The sequence below is a fragment of the Galleria mellonella genome, unplaced genomic scaffold (assembly GCF_026898425.1).
Source record: "Galleria mellonella isolate WM207_F2 unplaced genomic scaffold, CSIRO_AGI_GalMel_v1 utg133, whole genome shotgun sequence".
Lineage (NCBI taxonomy): Eukaryota > Metazoa > Arthropoda > Insecta > Lepidoptera > Pyralidae > Galleria > Galleria mellonella.
Genome location: NW_026441990.1, coordinates 1,284,068 through 1,311,701, shown reverse-complemented (window position 1 = coordinate 1,311,701; position 27,634 = coordinate 1,284,068). Strand labels below are relative to the sequence as shown.

Below are 27,634 nucleotides of genomic sequence, written 5' to 3'. Positions count from 1 at the left end.
AATAATAAATTAATAATTTAAATTACTTTATTTTGCTTCTCAGTTATAAAATATAACAAATATATTTATTTAAATAATACGGGAAGAAATAATATAAATAATTCGAGCAATTATATAAACTGCTTCACAAAATCCGGCACGAAGGACTAAAAACGGGGTTCTTCTGTAAAAAAAGTATAATATTTTTTTTTTATACAATATGAAAAAGTATTGACAAATTGCAAATCAATACGAAACCCGTGTTCGAGCAATAAAAGCATAAAATCCAAAATTCACATCTCACAAGCAAAGGAAGTGAAAAAAAGCAACGAGCGCGGAAGCGACGGCCGTTGGCACCGTAACACTGCGCACATACTGATTAAGTTTTAGCTCCGAGTAGCTCCCAGCGCGTGAGATGCTAATGATCCATCGAGAGGAGACGGACCGGATTAGCATTAATACACGCGTGACTTGAAGGATTTACAAGACAGCGGCCGAGCGAGAGAATTCAAATTTATTACATACTTATTGTGAATGAATGGTCAGTCGTAAATTGTTAATTAAATGTAATCCTATAGTGGAAAATTTTTAGTTGTGGTTTTTTATTGTGTTTTCCCACGGGAATTGGAGTGTTTACTATAGTAAAAAGTATACCATATATTGAAACAAAAAAGAGATAGATGGACTGTGTGAATGATGAGATGGCCAGAAAGAGAGAAACTAGTGAGATGACTACAAATAGAGAAGAATGCATATATATTACGCGACGTCAAACAGAAATGGGGAAGAAGAAGACAAAGAAGAGTATTATAACAGGATTATGAGATTGTATAAGAAACCAGATTTAAGTTATTACTTTTAATTAAAATTAAAATCCACTAATGATTATACTAATTTGAATTAAAATCCATTTTGTAATTTTTGCGTGATGTGTGTAAATATAGGATTATTTTTTAATAATAAATTATTTTTTGGTTACAGATAACTACGATACATTTTTGTTATTAATAATTGATGTTATTAAAGATAATGGAATAGTAACTCCGCCAGCGCTATCGGTATACACTAGTGGGACACCAGTAAGGGACGATATAGGTAAGGATGAAGCAGGTCAGTTGGCCCATCGTGACGAATTTAACAGCAAATTAATCACAATGGTTTCCATAGGGAACCATGCATGAAATGAGGTTAACTAATTCCCATTACTAATAATTCCTTCTCTCTTCGATATTGGAATATTAATACACGAGTTTCCATTTAAATTATGAAAATGAGTACATATAAAAAAAATTAATGAAATTGACTTTTTTTTATACAACTTAGAATGGCAAACAAGCTGACGGTCCACCTGATGGAAAGTGGTAACCGTCGCATATAGACTATGAGCAGTACCATGGACATAACAGAGTATATTGTTTCGCCCATGATACCCCCAATGCGTTGCCATTCCTGAGGACTCAGGTGTTATTCCTCTGTACCCAGTAAATTCACGCCATACCCCACATATACATACATAACCATAGTCCATATCTTAAGGATAAATTGACTGACCGGATAAAAATTAGCTTTGTATGTGTATGAATAAAACACAGTTGTCAAGGAAATTCCAAACTTATATAACATTTAATTATGGTAATGTTACAGTGAGCTAAGTATGTACATATGTAGTTGAAGAGCGTGAATAATTTTTTATGAATGAGTGAATTTGATATGCTGTGAATGAGTAGCCTATGTAGTACTCCATGCAAAATACCACGTATCTAGGTATATGTTAAATTTCATGACGCATCTAAACATTGCTGATTCAGTTGTAAGATGTAATAAACGAATTTACATTTGCCTCTAGAATAATTAGTTATTTTTACGTATAATAAATTGCAATCAAATCAAAAATGGATTTATTTTTGGAGTTGTCATTATTTAGTATTATAATATGCGCGAAAATTTATACTTTTTGAGTGTTTTATTTTTATGCAACTTAGAATTACAAACAAGCTGACGGCCTGCCTGATGGAAAGTCATATCCATCGCTTAAGACATGAACAGCAGCATGGATATATCAGAGTATACTGTTTCGCCTATGACACCCCTCATGCATTGCCGTTCCTGAGGACTAAAGTACTCTGTACCCTGTAAATTCAGTGCCATATCCCACCCTACAAACCGAAACACAGCCATGCAAGAACAACTGCTTCACGGTAGAAACACGAATACGAAGTGTTTTTTTTATCTATCTGTTAGTGCATTAGCGTTTCATATATTATATAAACAACTGAATTGTATGCTAATTTTTTTTGTGTTAAATATGGAGCAACATATAGATAGTTTAAAAAAATATTGCCCAAAAATGTATAATGTGCTGTATAACTTAGTTGAAGTTGTAAGCATAGCTAGTGTTCCAAATACAGACTCCAAACGTTATTAATAACATAATTATTCTTTTTTTCATTTAAGAGTTTCCTCTTGTCAGTGCAACTAATTATAACATACAAATAGTATAAATTTTCGCGCATATTATAATACCTACTAATTAATGACAATTCCAACAGAATTATTATGGGAGAATAATCTATAAATATTTTTTTTATGGAAATATACATATATTGATACTTAAAGGTACATTATTCTACATATAATATGCTGTGATCTTTCTTTACATTAAGATGAAGAAGTATATAAATTATATATTAAAATATTCAATGTTTCCATGAAATATTATTTTATATGCATTGCACAGATATTCATCGTGTACAGTTAGATTCATAAATATGATTATTATAATAATATTGGTTTGGTACGTTACTTATCGGGACATATTTGAAAATATTGTCATTATCACCATCTAGTTATCGTAAATTCTTCGATATTGGCCTCATTTGTCAAAATTGTTAAAAAACAAATGTCTTATAATCAGTGATCTGGCGATTATCATCGAATGTATGTCACAGACAAGAGAATGTACGATTTCTACTTGCAATTGTTATTTATTTATACCCTCGCGTTACTTTGAATTTAATTAAATTTTGAATGCATGATAATGGAATGGTAACCTCGCCTGCGCTATAGATGTACCCTGATTGGGTACCAGTGAGGGATGGTAAGATCAAAATATACTACTGCATCAATGCGAATATGATTTTTACAATTATATTCCTAGAGGTCTTAAAATCTGGTGCATATTTTATTTTTATACGACATCAAAAAATTGATTCCTACTTTCATAATCCACGCATACGAAGTTGCGGGCAATAGCTACTTACAGATTGATTCCCGTGTGAAACTTGTTACAGCACTTACATTTTGCTACAATCTCCCGTTGTTTGTTTTACTGTCATTTTATTACTGCTGAGACTGTACATCGGTTTAGAATGTTTTGAACTGTTAAAATTCCTGAGCGAGGCAGCGGTCAGCCGGGGGGTCGCGTGCGCGGCATACGAACGCGTCCGCGCAATCGAACCTAACAGATAACATCTCTGTACCATTATGCGATTCTCTTGAGAATTATATGTTTTTATATAACAGTATATTACCATAATCATTACTTTTCAAGACCTTTCTTTCTGTTTATTTATTGGAGGGGACTTTTAACCTATTTGTTTTTTTTTATGCAATTTAGAATGGTAAACAAGCTGAAGGTCCACCCGATGGAAAGTGGTAACCGTCGCCTATAGACATGAGCAGTACCATGGACATAACAGAGTATACTGTTTCGCCCATGATACCCCCCATGCGTTGCCATTCCCGAGTACTCAGGTGTTATTTCTCTGTACCCTGTAAATTCACTGCCATATCACACCCTTCAAACCGAAACACAGCTATGCAAACACAACTTCTTCATGGTAGAAACTTGGATATGCTAGCCCCATCGTATCTTAAACTAAGATAGGTCCATTTCAATCTCAAGATGCCCTAATTAGGTGGTAAAATATTTTATTTATTTATTCTATATTGACTACATTACAAGAAATTTTTGGTACAAAAGGCGGACTAAATGCTATATAGCATTCTCTTCAAGTTAATTTTATAATATAGATTACTTTAATTACTTCGATCCATCTCCTGTCGTGTGATCCTGGCATAGAATGAGCCTTGCTCTTTACGTTGCTTCTAATAATTTTTGTTATGCTGATCTTATTGTGTATATATCTATCTTCACGACAATTCCTTTGCGAGATAGGCAGAGAGAATAGAATGCCAAAATCTCTATCCGTACATTAATCTCTTGCTTCCTGCGCTCCTCATAATTCGTTTCGGTTATTACCTTCCGTCAGTTTGTTTACATTTTAGTTTTTATAAAAACACTCTGGACTATGGATTGGATTCAGTCCTGGCATTTGAGATATTCGAGGTTGCGGTTTCAATACGTACCAAAATAAATATTTAACGGTACATTTTATACATAATCTATCAGCTTTTAGTCTTAGCGTTATCTCGTCTGATAAACAGGAAAATGATTGTTGAATAGGATCACGCAGCTGTATAAACTAGTGGTCGCCCCGTGGTCGAAATTCGACCATAACACATATTGTAATAAATGAATTTATTATGGTTATGTTTAACAGTATACAGATAGACTATAGACAAATATTAAAAAAGACCAAAAAAGGCAAATAAATTAATCTATTCTCAATTTGACCACACATATTAATAATAAACAAAAGAGTGTATATGCGTGTGTTAAATACATGGTAGAGTGTGTACCTAAAGTTTTTTTTTTTTTATTTAAAAATGTATTTTTATGCACAATTTAAAAAAAATGCATTTAGTACCTCTTCTCTATATAAACAATACACGAAATTTCATACTCCTCCGTCCGTGCAATTTTCGTAAAAAGGGCTAAAAAGTTTTTGCTTCACGTATTTATATATAGATAAAGTAAACATTTTAAAAGAAAGATAATTAATACTATTTTTATACATAATCCAATTTATATCGTTATCCAAATTTTAAGAGATTATTTTACTAAAGGAAGACTTTGTACTAAATTCGTCTACTTAGGTATCTCTGTCTCATTTGTGTTTTCCCCTTGAAGCAGTTGTGTTTGCATGGCTGTGTTTTGGTTTGGAGGGTCCACCTTTTAATCTTCCAAAATGGCATTAAAATTACAGGGTGCAAAGACATAACTATTTAGTCCTCAGGAATAGCAACGCATTAGGGTATGATGGGCGATACAGTATATTCTTTTATGCCCATGTTACAGTTCATGTCTATAGGCGATGGTTACTATTTCCAATCAGGTGGGCCGTCAGGTTGTTTACGAAAATTATTTATTATAAAAAGTTATAAGTAGACATAAAAAGTTGAGACTCAAATACATGGTTACAACGTATAAATAACAACGTCGGGGTCGGTCGGGGTATGTAATAATAGTTTTGTAATTTTTTTGTAAGAGATACACCTAAAGAAAGAGAACTAAAGTGTATCACGAGAGGAGCAACAAAAGTGTAAGAGATAAGAGACAAATGAATGAGTGAGTATACTCAATTTGCATTATACAACATTTTTAGTAAAAGTGAGTTTGTTTGTTTGTTACCTCTTAATGCCTTAACGGCTTAAATGTACACTATGACATTTGTTGTTCAGTATTGAGACAAAGACTTTTGTCGCGGTCACTCGGACGAAGTCCGATGAAACAAAAATATTATAAAATGACGTAAACAATAATACAATAGCGTCACGGCTGCACAAGACTAAGGGTCTCGAATGATCCTGAAACTAGTCGAGTTTTCTCGATCAATTTACACGTAAATTAAAGTGACAGAATAAAAAACAATAAATATCCTTATATTAGAAAAATAATAAAAATAAATGCTATATAATCATATTTAGTCCTGAAGTTAGAATACCCTAAGTTATGAGGAACTAAGCAATGAATCTCTAGGGGCATAATCGTGAACGTCCAGACCCGATTATTATTAGAGATATATCTATTATATCTATATACATGCCTTTGAAACTTTTCTGTCTACCCCGTAAAGAACCTAGCGTCAAGATAGATTGGCGTCTACATCTTCTGCTACAAATTTAAAACAAAAAAAAACGAAACTCATGCTTATTATAAACAAATAACTTTATACTTATCATTAAATCCGTAAAATTAAGTCATTCCGCTGATAATATCAGTATCAACAAATCGATCATGCGGCTGAAAAATCAATATTTGTGATCATGATTTGTCCATGGCTTCGCCGTTATAAGGAATTGACTAATGTTGTGTTCCGTTTGTGTCCCCGTATTACGTAGGTTTTTAAACCTGACAATTCTCACGTGGAATATAATAATAATACAATAATAATAATAAATATTTCATATTTTTTAATAGAAATATCTATAATGTTTCCTTCTATTATTGTACGCATACTGCCCGCTAATAATTAATGCTCCTTTCCACTCAGGGTTTACTGGAAGAGAACTCTTACAGAGTTAAGCTCGCCTGTTGTACATCTTTATTTTATATATATATATATTATATATTGTAATTTTTTGTGTACAATAAATAAATAAATAAATAAAATCGTTTATTTCTCTTAAGTAATTTGTAATTAAATAGATAATAATACATTTTTAGAGGTTGTAAAAGTAGGAGCCTGAACTAGACAAGAAGCCTGTACACTGATTTTAAATTATTTAATTAAAAGAAGGAATTCCAACTCACATAGGTCTCTCCTTATTGGGGTTTAGTTGCCAGTAGTTGCTATGCTTGGCAGGCGGGTTGGCAACAGTTAGATTTTGGTAATATTTCCATTCAATCATCTCTCCACAATTAAGTTCCCTTAGTCGCTTCATTTGATACTCACGGGAAAGGAAGGAGTGGTCCATTCTATGCCAAGACCACGTGACAATTCCATGTCAACTATATTATAAATTAAATAATAAATAATTAAAATTAAAATAATATTCTTACTGTAATATCAAGCTGAAAGTTCGATTAAAAACATAGAAACCGGAGATTCAAAATTAACCTTACAAAATAATTATAGGTACTTATTTGAAAATACTTTTTCTTTTTAATAACGAATCGATGAATCATTTTTTGTTCACGTGAAAAATCCAAGATAACGGAGATTAACACACATTTAAATGCTATTCCTGAAACAGATTAGATACAGTGATACCTACTTCACATTTTATTTATCTGCTTTGTAGGTATTATAGTTACAAATAAGAAAAATATTAATAATTCAATTAATTTGTTCATGTCATTTTATTTTTAATTTTAATGTAACTTGATTATATACGAAGAAAGCAAAGTTTCCTTAGCCGTTTAGTCGTAATTGTAGCGAAATAAAAAAAAAAATACAACACAGGGGCAAAAGAGCATGCGGCTCGCTTGATGGTGCCTACCGCCGTCCATGATCACCCACGACATCAAAGGCATTACAGGTGTACTGCCGGCCTTTTAATAAGGAATATGCTCTTTTCTTGAAGGTTATAATGTCGTATCGGTTCGAAAATACTGCTGCTGGAAGTTGATTCCAAATATTATTTAAATCAAATAACCATATGGACTTTCGCAAGATAATTTTTAAAAAATAAATTAATTAATGTGAAAAATTTAGTAAAAAATAGGGTCTGCATGCTAAGACATAAGAAAATAACTCATAGTTCATTAAAAATAGAGTCTACATGTTAGGATATAATTAGATTATACCTCCTGATCGTCTGAACGGAGTAAACATGGTGTTCCGAGTACTCCATAATGCGGCATTGTGTGACATCTCTTATCAATGGAGCTAGCAAGAACACGACACTATGCCATTCAGGTATTCAGATTAAGTTCTGATCTTGTGATATTTATAGAACTATAGGCTGTTTTTATACTTTTTAAGCGCTAGGGGAAGGGATTGTTAGTAAAGGGAACGCTAATCTTCATTACAATATACAGTGTCAGGTTAAATTCCACGCGATGTTTCTTGGAAACCGGAAATCGTTGTTAATTCAATGAGTCAGCTGAACTGACTTCTTATTTGTATCGATTATTATTTATTTCATTTATAAAAAAAAAAAAATTAAGTGACTGCAAAGCATTTTTCCAATTCGAGGGTATTTTTATAATCTATATTTTTAATCACGTGCTATTCTAACCAATTGAATCTATTTTGATTATATTTTTATCATAAAGGGTCAATTATTATTTTGACCTTCATGCTAATTCTAACGTATTATAAGAAACGGAATATATATATATATATATATATATATATATATATATATAATTTTGATGTTTTCTAAGAGATTAAATTAATTCATCCATCACATTTAATGGTTGAGGGATCAGCAGCAGGGCAGCCCTCTTTAAACAGCACCAAAGTCTAACTGCGGTTGCTTACTCGCCTGTCAAGCGAGGCAAATACGAGTACTAGCAAAACTCCTCTTATGGGGGAGGCATATGTTCAACAGTGGACAGTTAACGGTTGATACTATACATTACTATTAAAATAGGATTTGGATATAATCTGGAATAGAATCTGGATTCAAAAATATATTTTTTTTAAGAAGGATATTCACTACAATAAAAGTAATAGATATTAAAAGATGGGCTAAAAGGAAACACCCAAAGCCCTAAAACTATCATAAAAAAATTGCTACTTTTGTCACAAATAAATGTTCTATTTCGTTATCATAATTTTGATTTATGAAAAGTACCTTTATAAATATCTATAAATTTACCACACAATCTCCTCTCACAGCGTTTATAAACATGGTGGCGCGTGGTGTGCATATAAATATATTGCTGCACTCACATTATGCAGTATAATGCATTCAACTCACCGCGCCGGCCATCTCGTGAGATGTCTTGGAAAATACGCTGTACAAATTCTTGCTGTCGGTGAAATAAATACCAATGAGTATTTATTACCGATAGTTACGATATATTACTTTTGTCTCTGGTTTCGAGGCAGATGGCTTCCTGCCAAGGCTTTATAAATAAAAAAAAAGATTTATTTTTTCCCTAAATTAAAAATATATAAATTGGTAATTATTTTTTATTTATTTAGTCTTTAATGCACAAATATTTATAATTAGCTTTTACCCGCATCTTCGTTCGCGTGACCGAGTTATAGTTTAGGTACTTACATGGATAAAAAGTAGCTTATATGCTTCTCCATTCCATATAGTACATGTATATTAAATTTCACAGTGAACACATTTATGATATTACTAATATTGTAAGTACTGTTAGGATAATATGGTAGACTTAATACCTTAAGGAATTATCTCTCCGTCAACAAAAAAGTAGGCAAAGAAATTAAATAACATATAATTTAAAGCAAGATAGATAGGTTTACAGTAAAGCTTTGTATGTGTACGTATTAAAACTTATATAATAATAACAGTAATAAACATCTGAATATCGTTAATTAACTCCAATTTGTTTTAATTTTAGAACATGCCATATATATACATTTACACGTGCACTAGTATAATTTTTGGACTCACTTTTATTATTTCCTGCCTACTCTGTGCTTACGTGAATACGTACTACGTCTACGCGTACAAAACACTATGAAACACGTAAGCTTTGCAATCGGCCGTATTGAGTTCGCAGAATTCGTGTGCATATTAAATGCAACCTCTTTTTTCAAGGAAGCGAGCGATTGTCAAGGAAAACTGTCTATCACAGGGAATTTCCACGTGTTCCAAAAATTCTATCGATAGATCATCGACCACAGTTTTCCGTTTAAACAGGGCCGCGGGCGTATTCTCGACAATTGATGGGTTGTAATGGTGATCGGATTGCTATTAGCTTATATAGAGTGAATTTTATTTTATTATGGAAATATGCAATTTCTAGAACATATAAATAATTAATATAGTAATAACATAAATCTAAGAAATTCCCACAAAATAAATAATATATTAAATAAGTGAGAGCAGATGTCATAAATATAGAAAAAATCAATTTATTCATGATCAAAGTAAAAAAAAAAAAAAAGAAAATAGAAATGAAATCGAATAACGATAAAAATATTTAGTACAGATCTGATTCCAGGCTCAATTTATTTTTGTTTTTGACATATTTCCACCCATGTTTCTTTTTGAAAAATATTCAGCTTCATTGATTATATAGACTATTTTGCATTTTTTTTACAACTAAAAATAGCAAATAAGTTTACGTTCCACCTGATAGAATGTGAAAACCTTTGCCTAAAAATTGAAACACACCAGACATTACAGAATACACGAATCAATTTATTTAAAAAAAAATCGCCAGTATGAGAGATCCATGTACAATTGCTAAAGAAAATATATATTTGACAGTGCAAACAAAGTATACAGACAATCGGATAGAGTTATATTATTTTGAACAGTCATAATGTTTTGCATACAAAATTCATTGTACGATAAAGAATGATTTTTAAATCTCGTCTTTTAACAACCCAGGACATTTGAACACAATAGCACAAAGCTCGTTACTCGAGTGTTAATAATTTCTTAATATTCTGTGGTTAATATGTCATCGAATGAACAGAATACGGTTGCGGGCCGTCGATTTCACCGGGGCCCATTGTATGCGGATTCTGGGTACCGAGAGATCGGTGCAACCATCCGTGAATACTAATTAAGTAGCCAGTGTTCACCCGAGATGGCAATGATGACGAATCTTTGGCGTTGTTATGTATGAGTTGGCTGGCCATACAATGTCAGATGAGGTGCCTCCAACAAAGGAACCATCAATACATAAATTAAGATTTTGTTCCAGAAATAAATAGTGACGGTAATGATAAAATTTGTATAGAATCAAAATGGATATAAATTGGAGTGCAAGAAGAATCATTCGAATCGGTGCAGAATTGACAGAGATAACGACGTAGCAAATACATAGTAAAAATAATATATCATTGAATTGAGATTACTTAATATATATATATATATATATATATATATATATATATATATATATATATATATATATTTATATATATTTATAGCAAATTATCAGTATACAAATCAATACATTAATAAAATTAATATTACACAGCATCAAATTTGTACTTCAATAACTTTTCTGCATAATATTTACTATATAGTCTAATTTCAATTGCTTAAGTTTTTTTTTATACAACTTAGAATGGCAAACAAGCTGACGGCTTACCTGATGGAAAGTGGTAACCGTCGCCTATAGACATGAGCAGTACCATGGACATAACAGAGTATATTGTTTCGTCCATGATACCCCCCATGCGTTGCCATTACTGAGGACTCAGGTGTTATTCCTGTGTACCCTGTAAATTCACGCCATATCCCACCCTTCAAACCGAAACACAGCCATACAAACATAACTGCTTCACGGTTGAAACACGAATGGGACAGAGGTACCCAAGCAATCGACTTTTGTACAAAATTTCCCTCTGGTAAAATACGCTATCGGGACTTAATGCGATGAAAAATTAAATAGTAACTTATAATTTTAATACACCTTTTTTTATTTTAAGTATAAAATTAATCATTTAAGAATGTTTCTCACAACGTGAGATATCTCACTATTGCGCACGATCAACGGAGATCGATACAAACATCGTTAAATAACAAACAAACACATTTTACTGTTAAATGCGCGCTTGTTGAATACAAATTAATACAGCATGATGTTTGATGCTTGTTGACTATTTTGATGTAGTCGATGCAATTTTATGGACTATGTAATCAAATTGAACTATAACACGTATGCACTGCAATGCAATTTAATTTTTTTATTCAAATGAAAATTATCGTAATCTTGAGAAAAACAAGGTTACTTACCTCTCATCTATCACTACATAATATAAAACAAAGAGGACGAAAAAGGATTGTTAGTAATGGAGACTGAGAATCCCATTGCTAGCAATATAACCAGGTCGACCTCCTCGCGGTTCCCCCTGGAAACTATCATGGTTAATTCGTGATGAATTCATCATGATGGGCTAACTGGCCTGATTTCATTCTCAACTATCACCCTTCACTGATACTCCGCCAGCGTACCCCGTTAGCGCAGGCGGGGTTACCATACCATTTTCACCCATCAAAAAAAATATATATAAAACAAAGTCGCTTCCCATCTGTCTGTCCCTATGTATGCTTAGATTTTTAAAACTATGAAACAGATTTTGATGCGTTTAGAATCTGTTATTACGAATTCGTAGTTAGAAGGAAAACAATTCAGACAACGCAAGCACGAGTCGATATAGGAAAGTTTTAAAAAAAGTCGTTTGCTTGGGTACCTCTGTCCCCTTCGTATTTTTACCGTGAATAAGTTGTGTTTGCATGGTTGTGTTTCGGTTTGAAGTGTGGGATATGGCAATGAATTTACAGAGGAATAACACCTGAGTCCTCAGGAATGACAACGTTTGAGAGGTATCATGGGTGAAACAGTATACTCTGTTATGTCCATGGTACTGCTAATGTCTATAGGCGACGGTTACCACTTTCCATCAGGTGGGCCATTAGCTACTTTGCTATTCTAAGTTGTATAAAGATAATATGTATATTGTAGTGTTGTACGTATAGATAGAGTTATAGATCTATCTGTCTGTGTACACGCATAATTGCTGTGTCGAGTTCAGCCACCGATCTATCTTGTGGTCGATCGCCGCCGCTGTTTCTCGCATTATCTAAATGAATCAGCCGCATTGGACCGTCACACATCGTATCTGCCGTAGGGCTGCCAGTAATTACATACTGGCTGTATTCCGCGGCTTTTCTCGCGTCCGATATAATTTAATTGAAAAATGTTTAATTTCTCTTTTAGATTGTTTAAAGATGATGATGACAGAATCATGATCAGTAGTGGAACTTGGTGGGGGAAAGGGATTGTTAGTAATGTGGTCTAATTAACCCATTCCTAGTAATACATCCTATCAGGTCAACCTCCACGCGGTTTCCTTGGTAACCGTCGTGGTTAATTCTAGTGGAATTCGTCACGATGGGCTAACTGACCTGTCTTTTCATCCTCACCAGTCATCTCTCACCGGTACCCCGCTAGCGTATCTCGATAGCGCAGGCGGGGTTACCATTCCATTGTTAAAAAAAAGTAGTGAACATAAATATAAAAATAAGTTCGTTATGAAATTTGGTACTCAGTTATATTCGGGATGAGAAATATCTAAATCACGCGGATGACAGTCAAAAACAAGTGATAAATTAAATAACTAGTTAATGTATTAAGATTCTTTGAAAGCACAATTTCGTGCGGTCACAATTGCCGAGTAGTTCCGGCACATAATAGGCCACCACTTCCTTTCCCGTGGGTACCGTAAGAGGCGACAAAGGAATGGCGAGGAATGGGCAGCAGCGTCCCTTTTAAAATATCTTCAAAGCCTAACTGCGGTTGCAAATCCGCCTGCCAAGTGAAGCAACTACTGGCAAAACCCCTCAAGGGGGAGGCTAATGTTCAGCGGTGGAGAGCTAAAGGCTGATATGATGATGATGATGATGATGATGAAAGTGCATTACATTAGAGTGCAAAAGAAGAAAAAATAAAAATGAATCTTTATAACGTTAGTTATTGAACATGATTACTAAGCTAATGACCCTCTTCTTTTGAAGCGAAACTTGTCAGAAGTGGCATGTTATTGATGCTAAATAAATGTTAAATTAATTTTTTATTGTACACAAACATAGTGATATAAACATTTCACTTTAAACGTATTAGTGAGTATATCTCTAATAAGAGATTTCATTAATAAGGGAGAAGAGAGAAGTTTGTTTTTTCAATTGATGATAATTGTATGGTAACCCCGCCTGCGCAACGGTATCAACTAGTGAGTGATAATATATGAAGATGAAAGCTAATCGTGATGAATTCACTTGGAACTGAGCACGATGGTTTCCAGGGTGAACCGCGCGTAGGTCGACCTGACAGGGTCATATTGCTAGCAATAGGGCTACTAATCTCCATTATTAACAATTCATTCCCCACGAAGTTTATTAGTAGATATCACGGACAACCCTAAATACATCAACGACTCTTATGTTATATAATTTATTCAACGCCATCCGAAGCGTGTGCGCAGGTTTCTCACGCGCCGCCTCCCATGTCTGCGACCTGCGCAGCTATACGAGGAAAAGGTTATAATAATATCCTCTCGAAAGGACCACACGTTCCATGCAATATTCGACCTTTCCCCATGGAACTTTGCTTTGAAATCAATTAATTTAACTTACGTACGTTATAACCTTTCGGAGGGGCGTACAGTAATATAATTCGTTAGGAGAAGGCAGGATACATGTCCCTCGAAGTCTTCACGGGCCAGTGACTTGGTCTGAACACAGGACGGGAGGTAAAAACTTAATGACTCCCACATCTTCGTTATATGCGAGGTTCGCGAACCATTAAAACGGAATGGAAGAAGCTCGTCCCATTATCATTGTTCGGTTTCCGCCAGAATAAATTAACGTAAGTGGTTGACGATATATAACTAATGTTACAAGTTTTGCACTCATTATGACGTTGTGCCCAATTTGCTTTGTTCTAATCTTAGTTAATTAAATGTTTACTGGCTTTGTCTAGTGTGGCTTAGAGATTAATTGTTTCGTAATACATGCCTGGGGGGAAAGGGATTGTTAGCAATGGAGTTCGACATTGCTAGCAATATGCCCTATCAGGTCGACCTCCACGTGGTTCCCCTTGGAAACCATCGTGAGCAATTCTTGTTGAATTCGTCACGATGGGCTAACTGACCTGCTTCATCCTCATCTATCATCCCTCATTGGTGCCCCGCCGGTATATACCAATAGCGCGGGTGGGGTTGCCATTCCATTATCACCCATTAAAAAAAAATACATGCCTGACGCAAATTGGTAGAACGATTTTGAAGGAAAGACTTAAGATGGATGATAATGTAAGGAATGGGACACTATATTAAAAAGTTTTTAAAACCTATATCATGTTCATCTTTAAGCATAGTGAGTACGTTTATCTGTACGTATGTCTTTAAGAGCTTAAAATGATTATTAAATTTGAATACGACACATTTTTTTTAATGGGTCAAAATAGAATGGTAATCCCAACTGTGCTATTGGCATACGCTGGTCTGGTACTAGTGAGGAAAAATTGCTGGTCAGTCAGCCCATCGTGAAGAATTTGACAAAAATTAACCACGATGGTTTCCAAAAAGAATAATGTGGAGTCGACCTGATAGGGTATAGTATAGGGTATATTGCTAGCAATGGGGCTTTGTTAGTACTCATTACTAACAACTTTTCCTCCTATACGACACTATTTTTGTTTTGTTAATTGATGATAATGGAATGGTAGCCCAGCCTGAGCTTACGGTTTACGTTGGCCAGATACCAGTGAGGGGTGATAAGTGAGGACGAAAAGGCAGAACAGTTAGCTTATCGTGATGAATTCACTTGGAGCTAAGCGCAATGGTATATATATTTGGTAATAACAAAAATGTACTCAGACAGATTTATCCTTAAAAGGAATTTCTTCCAGACAACCTTGAGAATCTGAAATTAGAAATATCTATAGGGTTTGTTTATAAAGCGTAACATATATGGTGTATATATTTTATTTTTAATCTGCCCAATTTGTAACAAACGTTTTTTTAAAAGGGCAAAAAGGTTCTCCAAAAAAGAGCGAAAACAAAATTTTTAAAATGTTTTGTTTTTATTTTTTCCAAATATTTTAATGACAAGTTTTTACTTACATTTATAGTTACACATTTATAAGGAGCGACCGAGGCTTGAGAGCGTTAGCTTGGCGCCCGCCCCCGCCTCGAGATGTGGCCTTCGCGCTTCACTGCCCCGAGGGTCCGATGTTGAACTTAAAACAATTTTATCCTTACATGTGAGCGAAATTTTTTAAAATGTTTTCAAAGACTTGACTAAACAAGTCAGACCCCATTAAAACAGGGCTGGTATTACATTTATTAGCTTCCTTTTAAAGGCATGTTCTACTAGCGAAATTGGTCATCTATTCAAAATAATTACGAATTAAAAAAAATACCATAAAATTAAAAGTGGAGGGGGTTGGGGAGGACTCTTAGTAACAGATCCTATATAGATATAACCTATAAGATCGAATTCCGTGTTATACCCATGTAAAATTCACCATGATAAACCAACCGGGCTGACTGCATCTGCATCACTTCATTCTACCTCTCCTACCGCATCATTTATTTTTATTTATTTATTTATTCTTTATTGACCACATTATAAAAAAAAATGTCTGGTACAAAAGACGGACTTAATACTATATAGCATTCTCTCCCAGTCAATCTTTGGCAAAACAGAAATTTTATTATGCGGTGAAAAAATTTAAAATTGTTGCAAATAAATATTTACACGTACGTATCGATTATATCATTATATCTTAGTCAAGAAAAAAAATGGTTCAGTAAATGATATGCTTAGTAATAATTAGGTACACTGAGATATCTATGTTTATGTAAGTATGTTATTAATTATACTTGGATGCATACTGCCGTTAACTGTTCACTGCTGAACATAAGCCTCTCCTGTAATGAGGGGTTTTGTCAATAGTTGCTACGCTTGGCAGGCAGGTTGGTAACCGCAGTTAGGCATTAGTATCTTTTTTTTTATACAACTTAAAATGGCAATAAGCTGATGGCCCACCTGATGGAAAGTGGTAACCGTCGCCTATAGACATGAGCAGTACCATGGACATAACAGAGTATACTGTTTCGCCCATGATACCCCCCATGCGTTGCCATTCCTGAGGACTCAGGTGTTATTCCTCTGTACCCTGTAAATTCACGCCATATCCCACCCTACAAACCGAAACACAGCCATGCAAACACAACTGCTTCACGTTAGAAACACGAATGGGACAGAGGTATCCAAGCAATCGACTTTTGTACAAAGTGTCCCTACCATTACTAGTTCTCTTGATTTAAAAACTAAACTATTGAATTGATTTTGATATATTTTCTATTTGACTAATCTGTAAGTATATTTTTTCAAATAATAAAAAAAAGTTTTCCGAATTCATTTACAACTGACGTAGTTATGAGACGTTACCTCATAAAAAATATTACCAAATTGAGTAGGCACTTTTTTATTACTATTACTCAGTACTATTCTTTTTTAAGTCGGTTGAAAATATTTTTAATTGACTAAAAACATACCGAAGACAGTTAACCCACATTTTAATTAACAACACCATTTTTCCACGCAGAGCCACAACTGTTTTGTCCAATTTTAATATTCAAACGCGCCTTGCCACACGCGATGTTAAATTTTTTTGTTCCTTTAAAAAATATGTTCTCAACTGACTTAAAAAGAAGGAGATTCTTAATTCAATTGTATTTTTTTTTTGTTTGTGTTTATTACCTCATAACTTTATTAGTTCTAAACCGATTTGGGTAATTTAAAGATTGTTTATCTGGAAAGATATATGTTTTACAGAAATTTCATCAAAATCGGTGTAATATTTTAGTTTTTAAATTAAAATAACTGGTTTGGCTACAATTGTAGTTTTTTTTTTTTCTAAGTTACAATCTTATTAATTTTTTTTCTGGTTTTTTTAAAGGTAAAAATAAAAATAGCGACGCTAATACGCTGGCGGGGCACCAGTAGAAAATGATGGATGAGGATGAATGCAAGTTAGTTGGCGCATCGTGATGAATTCAACGATTATTAACCACGATAGTTCCTAGGGGGTACCGCGTGGAAGTCGAACTGATAGGGTATACGCTAACAAAGAGACAGTTAGACTCCATTACTAACAATCCCTTTCCCCTTCATTGGTTTACTTATTATACATTAGGTATAGGTCTAGTTAACCTTTTTTTTTTAAATTGTTATTGTATTTACTATTATTAATCAGTTTTTAGATTATTATGTATAGATATTGTTTTTAATATGATAATGGAATGGTTACCCCGCCTGCACTATCGGTATATGCTGGATATATGTGGACAGTGCAAAGGCAGGTCAGTTAGCCTATCGTGATGGATTCATATAGAATAGAGCACAATAGTTTCCAGGGGGAACCGCGAGGAGGTCGACCTGAGTATTGCTAACAATGGGGCTACTAATCCCCATTTTTAACAATCCATTATTCCCCCTATATAGTTGAATTAGCGAACTTCCCAGGCTTCGCATTATTTTTTCAGATAAAATACAACTATTTTATTTGCTGATAATGCAAAATGTAATCCTTCCTATTTACAATGACGACTTACTTTAGATGAATTAGGTACCTATTGGTATGTGCAATTACTTTCCTCTAATTTTTTTTTAAAAAACTATTTTTTTCGAGTAGATATAAACTTGCGCTCAATTTCGACGAACTTCAAAGAGAAGGAGGTTCTCAAATCTATTGTATTTTTTGTTTGTTTGTTACCTCATAATTCAGTCAATACTAAACCTATTTATGATATTCTTTTTTTATCTAGAATTCTACAGTTTGCTCCCATAGAAATATTATCAAAATCGATACAGTAGTTTTACTTTTTAAATCAAAATGACTGATATTGTCATAATTAAATTCGATTTTTTTATGGGACACAATCTTAATTATGTGTTTTTCATTTCTATGTAAAGTATAGACACACTGTTAAGAATGAAACATACACAAAATAATATAATAATTAACAATAATAATTGCTGAATATTAATGTTACGTCGTTATTTTTTTATAATAATAGTATAATAATTGCAAAATATAATATTTTTTGTTTTTTTTTTAATATTATAATAAAATGATGTTTTAATCAAACAATAAATTAAGTTAATCATTAGTCATATAATATTTATAATTCGTAGATACCCGACTCAATAACACTCGCAGCATTTAGCAGCATTATTTTTGCATATAATAATTTCGAAACAAAGAATTTCGAAAACTCCATTCCCCACTAAACTTTCATCGACGCGAGACTAAAAGACTTAAAAGAAAAACAAAATTGGAAAACAAACAATAAGATGAACGTCCAGCGATTGGTGGACGCGGCGTTGCCGCTCTGGCATCCCGCCGAGATGCGTGTCGCCCGTCCCGCTCGCACCGCCGCATTACCATAATACACTCTCTCCTTCTACACATGTCCGCAGGATCGTCTCGCTTCAAGACGCAACAGAGATAATTTTATCTGGAAGCTTTGAACTTGAAACGAGGTGCGTGACTTTTTTTAAATTTCGACGAGCCAATAGAATGAAAGTGGCCAGTAAATTGTATTTGTTTTGTTGTTGCCTAATGGCTAATGACTGTGTAAATGATGTTTTGCTGTAATTTATCACTCGAAATAAAGTGATAATACGAGTAGTACTTTGTTTATCTGATCTTATGAGGCGTAAGGTCAATGAGGTCAAGGTTGTCTATTGTTCACTGGATGTAGTCGTATCAGATCGAAGCCAGAGCTAGACGTTCAATTTACGACCGCCCACTGTCTAATGTTTAAATTTTATTTATGATTAGACACTTGTCATTTTTTTATTTAATAACAATTGTTACTAATTTATTTAAGTAGGTACTTACTGGAATAGTACTAACAATCTTAACCCCTAATTCATAAAAACTAAAGGCCTACTACAAACATATTTTAGCTATTGAATTTTGTATTTTTTTTTTTTCATTAAGCAATTTTACTAAAAAGAAAGAGCCAAAACAGTTTAATAGCTAAAATAGGTGAGAGTTGTTTGAGTTTGATGTTTTTATTAATAAGGTTTTTTTTTTAAATGGATGATAATGGAATGATAAACCTGCTTGCGCTAATAGTATACGTTGACGGGGCACCATGGAGGATGATAGATGAGGATGTAAAGGCAGGTCAGTTAGCCCATCGTGATGAATTCAGCACGATGGTTTCCAAAGGAAACCACGTGGACGTCGACTTGACAATTTGCTGGCAATGGGACTTTTAGTCCATATTACTAACAATTCCTTCTCCCCTGAATAAGGGGGTTATATTACATACAGTAGACTAGATATATCCTTCTCCAATAGGATTCTCCTCATAAGAGAAGTACCTATACCTAGCTTATTATCACTGGGGGGAAAGAAATTGTTAGTAATGGAGACAGAATCTCATTGCTAGTAATATACCCAACCAGGTCGATCTTCTCGCGGTTCTTCCTGGAAACTATCATGGTTCATTCCTGATGAGTTCATCGTGATGGGCTAACTGGCCTGTTTTCATTCTCATCTATCACCCTTCACTGGTGCTCCGCCAGCGTATCCCGTTAGCGCAGGTGGGGTTACCATACCATTTTCATCCATCAAAAAGCTTAATATTACTAAACTGTTATTCATGCCCAGCTGTGGGACATTAATGCGGTGTTGTGATTGTGATTAGGGTTGTGTGATTAGCCACGGTAAGGGGGGGGGGGAGGGAGAGGATTGGGGCGGAAAAGAATTGTTAGTAATAGGGTTTAGTAGCCTCATTGCTAGCAATGCAATCAGGTCGACCTCCACGCGGTTCTCCCTGGAAACTATAGTGGTTCACTCTTGTTGAATTCATTAGGACGTGCTAACTGACCTGTCTTCATCTTCATCTCTTAGTAGTGCCTCGTCAGTGTGTACCGGTAGCACCAAGGGAGGTACTTTTTCATTAACATTATTAAAAAAAAAACCTGTGACACGACAACACTGTAAGTACATGCCATACTTAATTAAATGTCTTACAAATTAAATTCACGAACCTTGTCTTACAAATTTAATTCAGGAGTTCGATTTTAACGAAGTCTAAATAAAATAACGGTCACCGAAGGTGTCTCAAGAGAAAGGGATGCGTTGTATGGTCGCGTGCGCAGGGGTCACCCGCTACTATAGAGCTGCCAATGTATAGAATCGCCTTAGAAATATTTATTTTTAATTTTATTAATTCTATGATTTAATTTGGTATATATATTTTTTATATAGTTTGCAACTTGGTCCCGGCATATAATGGGTCACCCCTTATTTTCCTGTGTATGTCCTAAAAGGCGATTTTGCTAAAAGATAGTCTTAAACATTTATGACTATTACAAATTTAAAAAACTAGTATATCTGAACTTAACATAATAAATAAAAAAAAGTAAACAAATAACATAATAATATAGAGAAAGACGGGAGAACAGAGGAATTATACTCTATAAGATAGTAAGGTCGACCTTCACTCGGAACCTTCTTGAAACTAATCTTAATTTATTCATTATTAATTCATCGCGATGGCCTAACTAATTTCATCCTCGTATTTTCATCCACCACTGTTTGTCCTGCCAATCTATACATTAGTGAGTACGTCATTCATCTGGACGAGTGGCGGTCCTCCACCGTGCGTTTTTCAAGGCACTTTCTTCCACGCACAACCACTCTTTGGAATCAACTTCCAGCAGCAGTATTTCCGAACCGATACGACAACATAACCTTCAAGAAAAGAGCATATTCCTTTTTAAAACGCCGGCAGCACACCTGCAATGCCGTAGGTGTTGTGGGTGACCATGGGCGGCGGTAGTCACTTACCATCAGGTGAGCCGCATGCTCGTTTGCCCCCTGTGTTGTAAAAAAAAAAAAAAATCTATTTTAATCTATAAAAAATTCATTGAAAAAAATGTATCTATTTAATAATATAAGTGAATATATATTTATTATAAGTACACATAACTTATTATTATTACTGATTATTATGTATGCGTTAACCAATTTGGCTTTTAATTTGTTTAAAAAATCTCGTCGGTTGTAAATGTTCTTAATACTATGAAGACAGGTGCGCATGCGCACATCACCTTTGAGAAAAAATGGCGTCGGCGTCGTGTCGGGGGCAGGAGTAGCCCTTCGTGTCACGATACGTACAGTTTTTTATTTGTCAATACGATTATCGAGTAACTGTAATGCGGTGTTCACAAGAATTTTATTTTTTTTTTTAATTTTGATTCAACAATGATATTATTATCGTTTTTGTTTTCATTTTTAAAACTTGTATTCATTTTTTAACGATATCAATGCACATGCACAATGTGAATTTTACGAACTTACTTTGTTTATACAATAGTTTTATAATATGACGTTTTTATTTTTTAATCGTGTTATTCTTTACAATTCGTGTAATGTAAATGTATTAAAAAAATATCTGCTTGCAAGATTTGATCGAAATAGGTATTTAATTTTTTTAACATTTATAGTATTTTAATTGTAGAAGTGTTTAGTGGACATGGCATAGCATTTATTTCACTTACAATATACATAACAATATAAAATTGTCACTATTTTGCCTAAACTCGTAGAGGAAGCGATAAACCAGATATTTTACAATTCTTTAATTTAAAAAAAAACTGTTAATAGACCTACCTACTTAATGTATATTAAGACATACTTATTGATGATGATGATGAGCATGATATCAACTGTTAACTGTCCACTGCTAAACATAGGCCTCTCCGTTTGAGTTTGTTGGCAGTAGTTGCCATGCTTGGCAGGCAGATTGGTTTCGGTGATGTTTTAAGAGGGACGCTGCAGTCCATCCCTTTACCATTAAGCTCTCTTAGTTGTATTTTACAATACCCATGGGAAAGGAAAGAGTGGCTCATTCTATGCCGGGACCATAATGCATTTTATGTATTGTTTATCTTGTTATTTGAAATATATTCATAAAAATTTTGTATTGTTTTATTTTTTAATTTTATAATACTTATTTCTCCCACATACTTAGTATTAATTGTACATACTGGTTACCCGATTTATGTACACATGAATATAAAATGTTGATTTGTTTTTGGCGAATCATTTGTTTCGGAACACTCTATCTATAAGTACATTATACTAAGATCTATGTAATTTAAGATCGAAACATTGAACTAATTGATTGACTTTTACTATTTATGAACAAATGTATGTCATGTTTATATTCTCATTTAATTCAATTAAGACAGGTCATAGATATCGCCAATAGTTCTCACACTTTGACACAGAGTTAATGCCATTAGCATATGCTATATTTAAAATTTATAGATATATTATTCAATAGTCATAAATACCTTGTATATCCTATACAATGTATCTAGACGTCATTACGTGCTATATATATATATATATATATATATATATATATATATATATATATATATATATATATATATATATATATATATATATATAACAGTGCTTATTTCTTATAACAGCAACGGCCCTTATTCAGCCCAGTCAGTCAGTGGACCGTCAAAATCCTAAAATGTTTATTATTCCCCATATGTCCAACGAGAGAGTGTTAAACCACCTTAATATCGGCCGCCTGGCTATACGGAATATAAATAGGGATATTGTTTGTGACGTGATCATTTTAACTATAGTCTATCGTGACTGGGAATCGTGCATGCATCGCATTGTGTTTCAGACTATCAGTTTGCATTATTTATTATCTGTTCGGTTAAATTGACTGATCTTTAATCTATGGTCTAATAAATGTCAATCGTCAGCAGCTGGCAATATTATCCAAATTGGCATAATAAAAAATAATTTCAATTCTGGTTGCATATACAGGTCTATCCTTAATCTATGTCTGTAATTATCTATGGTTGGCATCGGATATATCGGTATCGATCCGATATCTATTTATTTATTGAAATATATGTATATTGTGTTCTTCTGACTATTATTGGCGGAAAAAAAGGTAATCACTATTACTTTACTTTCCGTGATCATATTATTTAATATCCTCCATACAGTCGGTTATCTACATATATTAACTTTAGTCTGATGCTTTATTTCGATATTATATATTGAATTACCAATATTCAATATATTTGTTATGGGGTTGATATATAGATATTATAACTATAATATAATGTTGGGGGGAAAGGGATTGTTAGTAATGGAGTTCATTAGCCCCATTGCTAACGATAAACCCTATCTAGTCGACCTCCACGCGGTTCCCCCTGGAAACCATCGTGATTAAATTTAGTGTATTTCATCACGATGGGCTAATTGGCCTGTTTTCATTCGCATCTATCACCCTTTACTGGTGCTCCGCCAGCGTATCCTGTTAGCGCAGGCGGGGTTACCATACCATTTTCATCCATCTAAAAAAAAAACTACAATATAATAATGGGCATTACCTATTTCTAATCTTAGGTATATAATATAAGTACTTATACTCATAAACTAAGGAAGGAAAGTGGCCGATTAAATCACATGAGTCAGGAATCCTTGCTAATATTATAAATGTGAACGTGATTTTTTTTGTTTGTTATCTTGTAGCTTAACAGCTTAACCAATTACTAAGAAATTAAGTATACACTTACTATATGTGTATATGTACTATTCCAGTCAGTAAACATATCCCAGTAACGTGGACAAAGCCGCGGGTAAAAACTAGAGTATAAGGAAGAGTTTTTTATTATATTAGTACATATATATTATCTATAAAGTAATATTTAAAAAATATAGTTAAGTTTCATAAATTAAATATATTTATTGAAAATAAAAAAAATTTACGTATTTATTTTTAAAGATTATTCATTTTTTAATCTTTATTGACCAATAAAATGTGATTAAAAACTTAATATTATTACTTACCGCTTAAGACTTAATACTGTAGGAATTGTCTACCAGTCAACTTTTACGATGTGCAGAGATACTCGATGGCGGTTTAAAAAAATAAAATTAGTATAAGATGGTAAATTACATACATATAAATATACATAAAATACATATAAATATAGTATTTATATATTAATATAAGAATATAATGTCATTGAAGTTAATCGCAATACGTAGGTATCTAAATATTTGGAACAAAAATTGAAAATGTTTTCATAACAATGGCCGATAATGTTTTCAGTTAGGCTCGTGCTGTTTTCAGTTCGAATGAATAAATGTTATTAATTAATAAGTACATGTGACCTGTTGACCAACCAGCTTATTCCATTTAGGTGTCTCTTATATTATTATATAGACAGTGCTTCGAGAAATACGGGTCCATTTTTTATTATTATTATTTATACTTTATTGTACGTGATTATTTCTTGTAATTATTTATATTTATAATAAGTTTACTATTGTAATCTTTCGGAGGAAACAATAAAGAGTATCTATCTATCTATCTATCTACATAAAAATTACATTGTTATAATTTATATTGGATAAAGATGTACAACAGGCGAGCTTAATTCTAAAATGACAAACAAGCTGACGGCCTCGCAATAGGAAATTCAATTCAATATATTTTTTTGTTTCTATTTTCAATGAAATAGAAAATTAAAAAAAAAAAAAAAACTTACTATTATAATAAAATTGTAATTAAACAATGTCTGTTATGGAACATACATTTAATAATTGACATGAAGGGTCCTATTAAAAGCCAAAAACTATATTTTTTAGAAATTTTGTCTGTTTTCTGTATGTTTGTTCCGGCATCATCTAAAAATTATTCCATCAAATTGCATGCGGATTTCATTTAATTTGTTACATATAACAACGAGTAGGTAAATTTCACACAACAATTTACGAAAAAAAAATCTTATCGACGGTTTCCCGCCAAAAATGTAACCTGCTCTTTTTAAATATCGAAATTCGAAGCCAAATAAAAAAATAAGCATGTACCGTAGCAACGCTGCCAGTGCCCTCTCCCCACTGAAGGGTGTACTGTACAGGAAATGAGGTTTGTAGTCACCCCTCAGGAAGTTCGGCTTGATACCGACTATCTCACAAGGATGGACAGTTGTAGCTTTTAATTATATACATAATTATTTGCAAATTGCACGGTACTTAATTTTTTAAAATATACCTATTTTTAACCAGCTTAAAAAAAAGGGTTCTAATTCGGTTTGTATTTATTAATAATAACATTTTTAATTCGGTATTTCTTATTATTTATGTTTGTTGTCTTAAAACTCCGTCAGTTGTAAACCGATATGTTTTTTTTATTCGAAATGTTATACATACAGGTTCAGTGGATTAGTTTTTATAACTAATAACAATAATAATAAAATAGTTTTGCAATAATTGAAGATTTTTAATTATTGAACACAATATTAATTATTGTTTAAAATACTTAAATAGACTTAAACAGGCGTGACAGATATGTAGGTATATAAGACTTAGGTATTTAGATATACAGTCGGTTTTTAAACAAAAACTTCTTTATGCAAAACACATATAATTTAAAATGAAGGCTTTTTCATACTGTATCAGTTATATACATTGACCTGATTGAGTATGACATCGATAACGGGGACTAGCGGCCCCATTGCTATCAACATATTCTGTCAGATCGACCTTCACATTGTCTCTAGTAACTATCGTGGTTAATTCCTGGTGAGTGACACTCACCTATCATCTTCCACTGGTGCCTCGCCAGCGTATAGCCATTCCATTAATGAAATACTGTGTATATTGCTAGCAATAAGAACTGATTGAGGCATTCTCATTGTTAGGTAACTATTTACCTCCCCCCCTCAACCCCCTTCGCGGTTTCCAATTACAATATATCGCCCGTTGTTGTCAAAACACCCACGCTCATGATTAACCGTGAATAACAAATAAACCGCTTGGGGTGACTTTTAGATTTACCAACATTCTGGGGTCATATTGTTGAACCGTGACTGACGAAAGCCGGGGGGCTGTACCACCCCACAGATTTGTAACACCGGGATACGGTACACAGGTGAATGATGTGGAAAAGTCAATGATTTGGATTGGGGTCCGCGCAATCGCACCGTAATATAATTAAATCAGTTTTTTTTACACGCTTGCCCAAAATAGGAATGCAATATTTTCAAGGTTTAGCCGTAAACCTACCGACATTTCATTATATACCTAATCCTACCATGAGCGGTCAAATGACCGTTTTAAAATAAAGTATGTATCTTAATATAGAAAGAGATTTTAGCCAATTAGATAGTAAACAAGTAAATAATAGTAGGTAAATATCCATTCGTGTTTCTACCGTGAAGCAGTTGTGTTTGCATGGCTGTGTTTCGGTTTGAAGGGTGGGATATGGCGTGGATTTACAGGGTACAGAGGAATAACACCTGAGTTCTCAGGAATGGCAACGGATAGAGGGTATCATGGGCAAAATAGTATAGGGGAAAGTGGGGGAATTGGGAACACTTAACTTCCAACGTCCAAAAATAATAGAAAAAAGTCTTAGATATAGCAACTTTTATTACAATATAAACTTTACTTATCAGTTACAGAAAAACTCTCAAGAATCAACGTTTCATTAGAAATTTTAACGAAAACAAAAAACGTTGTCGTTTCTTTTTACCCGATACCCTATGGGGTAATTGAGATCATCCCGAAGGGTAAATGGGAACGGTATGGGGTAATTAGAAACGACACAATTAAATCTTTGTAATAAACTATAGTTTTTTTAGTTGGCGCATATCACACACGTACCCTAGACTAGTCTCGCCAGCAGTACATTTTTCATGTGCCCAGAGTTTACAGATGACGCACATAATCCAATCCTCTGTCGGCGGAGATTCATATTTTTCGTTGCACATTATAGAAAAACTCTTCTTCGAACTTATTTTCTTGCAAAGCCTTCTTTAAATTTTTCCCTCTTTTACCCTTGACTCTTAGATTTTTTTTTATGGTTTTAATGTTCTTTTATAGTGTTTTATTCGGAACTTTTTCTTTTTTAGCTTTTCTCTCATTTTGTTTTTTCTGCTTTCCCTCAAGTTCAATGTTTATCGGTGAGCTGGATAAAATTTGAGAATGTCTCTTATTCTGTCGCACAGAGGTGGTTCTTGTTTTAGGTATGATAGGCACATTAATGATTTCGGTAAG

At 33.5% G+C, this 27,634-nt stretch overlaps 2 long non-coding RNA genes across 5 annotated transcripts in view; one reads left to right on the top strand and one right to left on the bottom strand.

Moving 5' to 3' along the window:
• LOC128202536 (uncharacterized) overlaps positions 1 to 570 on the top strand; it is an 81,149-nt gene extending 80,579 nt beyond the window's left edge. For all 4 annotated transcript variants that reach the window (XR_008253841.1, XR_008253842.1, XR_008253840.1 and 1 more), the window contains one exon: positions 44 to 570. This is a non-coding gene — a long non-coding RNA (uncharacterized LOC128202536). The remainder of the gene's footprint in view (positions 1 to 43) is intronic.
• Positions 14 to 4,801, bottom strand: LOC128202537 (uncharacterized). Its single transcript, XR_008253843.1, has 3 exons — positions 4,749 to 4,801; positions 3,277 to 3,436; positions 14 to 163 (listed from the first exon to the last, which is right to left on the bottom strand). It is a non-coding gene; the product is annotated as an uncharacterized LOC128202537 (long non-coding RNA).
• Between the last annotated feature and the right edge of the window lie 22,833 nt (positions 4,802 to 27,634).